Raw genomic sequence first — 6550 nt, 5'->3', positions numbered from 1 at the left:
GTTCCACCCCCCTGCCGTGGTCAAAGACACGTCACACTAGCTCCGTTGCCCAATGCTCTGTCCAGTCTGGCCTTGAACACTGCCAGGGATGGAGCATTTACGTCTTCTTGGGCAACCTGTTCAGTGCCTCACCACCCTCACAGTCACAGGGTCCTTGCTGCCTTGGGCACTGAGGGAGCTCTGGAGCAAGTAAGAAAACTCATTAGTGATTTGTAAAAACCAAAGGCTTCATTTTCTCCCCCTCTCCTTCCCTTCCCCTCAAAGTCTTTGCAAAAGAGAAATACTTTATATGTTTAAACCTCTGCATGCCCAGGTTTGAGCTACTCAGTATCACTGCAGACTTCTGGAAGTGAGCAATTTAATCCTCACTCCTTGACACTTGTTTATCTGTAACAACCAAGGAGTGATATTTCCTTCTTCATTAAGTTCCTCAAACGAAAAAAGGAAACTGCTTAGAATTCTGAGGCCATGTGTATACAAAGGAGAAGCAGCCCTTTAGCGAAAGCTGGTAAACTGAAATTCAGTTCAAATCTCACTTCTACCAATAATACCTAATGATAAAAGCACAATCCCCAATAGAAATGTGCAAGGTTCTTTTCCCAATAACTATCTGCAACCATGGAGTTACCTGTTCTTACTCAGCAAAAAGCAGATTTCAGGTCCTTTACATTGTCGACATTTTTATTTATCTTGTCTTTCAAAATGCATACACCTGGCTACAGAACTTGCAAATACTGTCTTACACACTACAATTTATTTCACTCGAAAGGAACGAAGATATCCAAAGCAAGTAGATGTGCATTTTGGGTGACAGTTGGCAGCTCTTCCTTAGGTCTGATTCACCTGAATTTTACAGTTACTGCTGTTACTCGTTTAACACAGATGGTGTTTTAGTGTTAGAAAGGTAAGTTCTGTTTGTACCATCCATGCAAATGTTCACAGATAACCTGTGCAGGAGACATATCCAACTATACTTTCTCAACACATAACAAAGACACTTTACTGGCAAGTAAGCAGAAACTGCACAAGTTGGGGGCAGGGGACTACTTTTGAGTAACTATTACAGACAGGAGACACCAGTCCTCCTACCTGGGCCCGGTTAAATACAGTGTGACCTATAGCCAATCAGCATCAGCCGCTTTCTACCCATTAAATCAGGAAACTCAACTAGAGTTCTGGTGGAATTAATTCAAGTTTGAAGTGGTATAACGGTTTCTTTAGTCCATTGCAATAAAATTCATGCATAAACACTCAATTACATATATTAAGTTCACTTCCCACCATATTAATATGAATGAATATGAGTGATTAAGGTATCATCCTTGATTTGATTAGTCTCTTGATCTTTCTCCAGCAAACAACTGAATGTTCCTAGAAACTCTAAACTTGTGGGTTACGATCAGAAAATACACATGTATTTGGAAGGAGATTCCTCGCTCACCTGCCGTACAGATTTCTCCAGTCATCTAAGTCTGAACAAGAAGGCGGCAGATAATCAGAATGTGGGAATTTACCAGTACACTGGCAACAGGTGGGGCCAATCTTGCTTCTTCTGTAACACTAGTCAGGCTGGATGACAATTAAGAGAGAATACTTAAAACAGCAAACAGTACAGCTACAAGTTTTCTGTGAAGTTCTATTCATGGAATTATTTTAAATGCATAACTTTGTTTAAAGCCAAGAAGAAGACATGGAATCACCTCAAGTATGACTCAGGCAAAGACAAAAATAGTTTCATGCAGGCTCTGGCAAGTAAAGGGATGTAGATAAAAATCTCTCAAATTTTTCAAAGTTGAAGTCAAAGTCAGTTTACTTAAGTCAGTTAAGAAAATAATGTTTTTAAATAGCTCTGTATGTGTCCTGGTACACTACAAAAATCAGCTCAAAATACGGTAATTCTGCACTAAAAAAAGACACAATAGCATATCCAAATTAAGACTGGCAAAAAGCGTTAACTTCATTTCAGAAAAAAACAAGTGATAGTAACATGCCTAATGCAGCTACTTCTATTGTGAAACCCATTAATTTTACTCATCGTTAATGTAAACAAAAAATACAGAAGATACACTTCTTAACAGGACAATCCAAACACATATGTCAATCTACACACAATGTGGAAAGGCAAGGACATCAGTGGTGTCCAGTGTCGTAAACATATAAGCTGCCTTTTTAGTTTACACAAATCACATTGCATTCATTTAGTATTTTTGACAAGGTAATACAAGCAATGAATCAAGCAACACTGCTGACGTTTATTCAGACGCAAGTTTTCAAACAAAGACAAGCTCCCCACTCCCGACTGCATGTTTATAGTCCATTAAATCAACATTTGCTACTATGTAAGCAGTACAGTATGACTTCCAGGATAAGACCATACAGCTAAAATAATCACAAATAATGTTAAAAGTTAATGATTATCCCCTCTGGGAGCACGAAAAAGCAAGGAGAATGAGAAAAAGCTCTTCAAAATACTGTAATGGGTAGCAATGCCTAAGTGTTACTGAATTCTATCTTCCTCCCCTGTAGTTATCACCTGCTTACTCATTGTTTCCTATTAAATCTTAAGCTGCACTAATTAAGTGTACCTCACCAGTTTCCATACCTCTATGTATTGAACATATCCAGTCAGTTCAAGATAATGAACAAAGCTACCAGCTCTCCTTAAGGCTGTAAAACAACCACTCCCTCATTTGAAAGCAAATACTTGTCTCCCCATATACACTAGATAATTTGTTGTGGCTCTTTAGATATGCCATCCCTTCCTAATCATTAGAACACTTGGTACTTCTCCAGCTTCTGTTCTTTTTCACCTCTGAGAAGATCTTTTGTGCTCTGTTACATGTATATTTCAATGCATACAAAAGCATTTCAGTTCAGCTTCACATCTGTGGTTCATTCATCTACTCTTGCTTTTGTAATATTACAAATGGAATAATAAATCAATATTCTTTGCACAATGTAATTAAGAACATACGTATTTGTACCCTGGTGGGTATTTTTGTAAAAGTGTTCTGGAGTTTGGGGGTGGGAAGGACAGGGTGTTGTTTTTGAAGGAAGGAAGGGGACAAATGTCTAAAGCAATACACATGTTTTGAAAGCTCGAACCAAACCATATGCCTATTAACAATCACATTTAATTTACATATGCAGGACATTAACACACCGTGACCAAAACCCAGAGCAAATCTCATGTGCTTCAGTCAAACAAGAACCTCCACACTCACAGTTAAAATAAAAATTCATGCATGTCATTTCATTTGTGCACTGAGGGCAATATGTTGCTGCTTCTTCATACCCTGACTATTATTTTTAGTTAAATCAGTGCACCAGGTTCTGACAGCTTATATTAGGACAAAGCTGTCAGGTAAGCTGTGAACCTTCAAACTGTGGCAGCTTTTCAGGTTTTTTGGTTCTGTTTTAAAACAGATCCTTAATTTGAAACAATCTGAATCTTCTTGTAATTTTTTTAACATACAGGCACATTAAAGAACAGCAAGACTTAAAATAAACTTTGGCCCAGCTGAAAGAAATATTCTGTTTGTGAAAGTATTTGCATACTTTCATATGCCTCCATTTTCCTTTTCTCCCCACACCAGTTATTTGTTAATAAGGGCATCCAAATCAATGGTAAGCTCCTGAAAAATCAGCGGTGCTTTAACTAGTGTAAAAGATAAAAAATAATCTTCAAAAATGTCTGATTCCTGCTTCTGGGGGTAAAGCTAACTGACAGTAACTTGCAGTAGGTGACCTCTCTTCCCACAATGGACTGAAGATGTTTCTGGAGGGACAGGGAAGGTTCTCTGTGTTGTTCAGAAAAGTATAAACAAATGATGTAATTTTGTACAAACAGGTCAACTTGGGACTCTCTTAAGATTTGTGATTTTTAGGGTAAACAAGATTTAACTATTTAACCTGCTTCCATTTATTTAGCACATTTTAAGTATAGCATGCACAGCATGAGAATACATTATAAAAAGACAAAACTCATTAGTAAATTGTGTTTTCCATTTTATTTCACTGACCTTTGTGCACACAGTACTTCAAAGACTGCCTTTTTGCTTATGCCAGTCAAAGCTCCTTTTACAGGATTTTTTTTTTCTTAAAACTGAACAGCAAAGGACAAGTTTCCTCATTTTTCCTCTTAAGTATCCTTAAGAAATTCATCATGCTTTAGTACGAGTTTCTGCAGTGTAAAAATAGGCACTCTGTATTACAAACTCATATAAAATACATCAGTAGCTTCAAAATTAATGTAACATCACTTTGAAAAGACAAAAATAGCCGGTAGTCAACTGATTACACCATAAACTAGTATATTGTTAGCTGAAGCTTTCTTAAATTAAGCAGCCTATTCAAGTATATGATGACGATGATGTGTTCTTACTGTATTATAGGAACAAAGATATTTAATTAATGTTGAAGCGAGTTCCTCATAACTCATACATTTTATGTACTCTCACTTCAAGAAGGAAGCACACGTTTTAGACACAACCACAAGAATTATCTAGTTGCTTTTCTGTTTTGCTGAACACTGAGGCCTACCTTAAGGATCCTACACGTGTGTTCTTGGCTAAGGAAAACAAGGATACTTTTGCATTAAACACCAAGCCATTTTAAATACTAGTAACTTGTCATCTATAAAAAAAAAAAATAATTCTGTGTGTGGAACCTAAAAATCAGTAAAAAGCAATTTTATTTCTCTGGATGTTCCCATGTGAGTATCACAAGTACCAGAACTTAGATCAGTCCTTTACAGCGCTCTATCAACATGCTTCATTGTATCATATCAAAGTGCTTTGATATTCTCAAAGTTATCTCAGTTTAGCGGTTACTGCACTGAGCCTGTGTTAACTTTTAAACTGCTACAGTCATTTGACACACACATAACCAACTTGCTGTTCATTTTTGATGCTTGGTATTTTTGCAAGAGAAGTGGTAGTTACTTACAGTTAGTTATGAGGCATCCATTCATTGGTTTGTTAAGAACTGGACTGAGATCTCCACAATTACTTCACAAAAGCCAGCTCATAATTGTCACCATTCAGCCTGTGCACTAACACAAACGTGTATTTGCTAATGAAAGCATCTGTGACAAGCTTTAAACATACCACCTTTTCAGAAACTAATTTTCATTATATATGGGGGGGAGGGTTGTTAATTTCATGGTTAAATGATTATTACAGATTATTATATGGGCTATAGTCCTATTCTCTTGAATTTAAGAATGGAATTCCCCAGAAAATCAACAGTCTTTCTACAGAACAGAGTGCTGGTCCAGGCATCACTGTTTTCTGCATTAAAGATACAACTAGTTTTCATTTACAGATGTTTTAACCACTATCAGGTTTAACAATAATGATCTACTCTTTGCTGCCATAACCTTGAGATCATTACAAGATGGAGTTACATATATGGGGAACAGAAGGCTGCATTAAGTCCTCGTAGCAGCCTTCCAATATTTGAAGGGGGCCTACAAGGATGCTGGAGAGGAATTCTTTATCAGGACCTGCAGCAGTAAGACAACGGGTAGTGGGTTTAAACTTACACAGGAAAGATTTAGGTTAGATATGAGGAAGAAGTTCTTAACTATGAGGCTGGTGAGGCACTGGCACAGGTTGCCCAAAGAAGTTGTGGATGCCTCACTCCTGGCAGTGTTCAAGACTAGGCTGGACAGGGCTTTGAGCAGCCTGATCTAGTGTGAAGTGTCCCTGACCATGGCAGAGGGCTGGGACCAGATGATTTTAAGGTCCTTTCCAACCCAAACCATTCTAGGATTCTATGATTACCCAAAAAATTACATGTAAGTACAGTGCAACTATGAATCATCAGGCATTTCCAACAGCCGCTGAACTAAATGCAATTCTGACATATGAAGTAGGTGTTGTCATTGGTTTAACAGTTCATACTGAGCTTTCTCCTGTTACTTTCCTCCACATACAAATGCTCTGTGCTTTGAGCACACGATGAATAGAAAGGGTGATGGGAGAAGCTAATGTTTTAATTTTAAAATCTAGCTACTTCCTCATAACCTCAAAGGTAAAACCTGCTTAAGCTAGCCCCTATTTGGTTAGTAAATTAGATTAGCCGCTGTCTTTTGCTGGCGATCTTTGCTAGAAACACTGGACGCATTCGGTTTATGCATTTTGAAAAGAAAAATAAAACATCCAACCCACTGTAAAACCGGCTCTGAAATGTAGTTCCCTTAGACATCTTTTGTCCGCTGGTTCCCCCCTGACAAAAGAGATAATCAGCATATCCCAGTGCACTCTGCAGAGCAACAGTTACGTAATCTCTATCAGATCTGCTTCATTAAATCAGAGAGGACAAAAGGAAGAAGAGGAAATGTCTGACACGGGAGAAAAATAAGAAAAAAAAAATCGCCTCAAGTCTTCTTCCAAATTCGGCAGTGCAAATTCGGCACACTGCCAGAAGGACCGCATAGCTGACCCACCCGCCCCGCTCACTCACGACTCCCAGAACACCGCAGTCAGCACTGCGTCTTCAGCAAGCTCCGATTCGCAGCGAGGTGCGATCAGCCGGCGAGAAGCCA

Source organism: Pezoporus wallicus, unplaced genomic scaffold (assembly GCF_028554395.1).
Source record: "Pezoporus wallicus isolate ANWC-B61680 ecotype Strahan unplaced genomic scaffold, APGP_CSIRO_Pwel_v1 contig_708, whole genome shotgun sequence".
In the NCBI taxonomy this organism is placed as follows: Eukaryota; Metazoa; Chordata; class Aves; order Psittaciformes; family Psittacidae; genus Pezoporus; species Pezoporus wallicus.
This window is presented reverse-complemented; position numbering follows the sequence as displayed.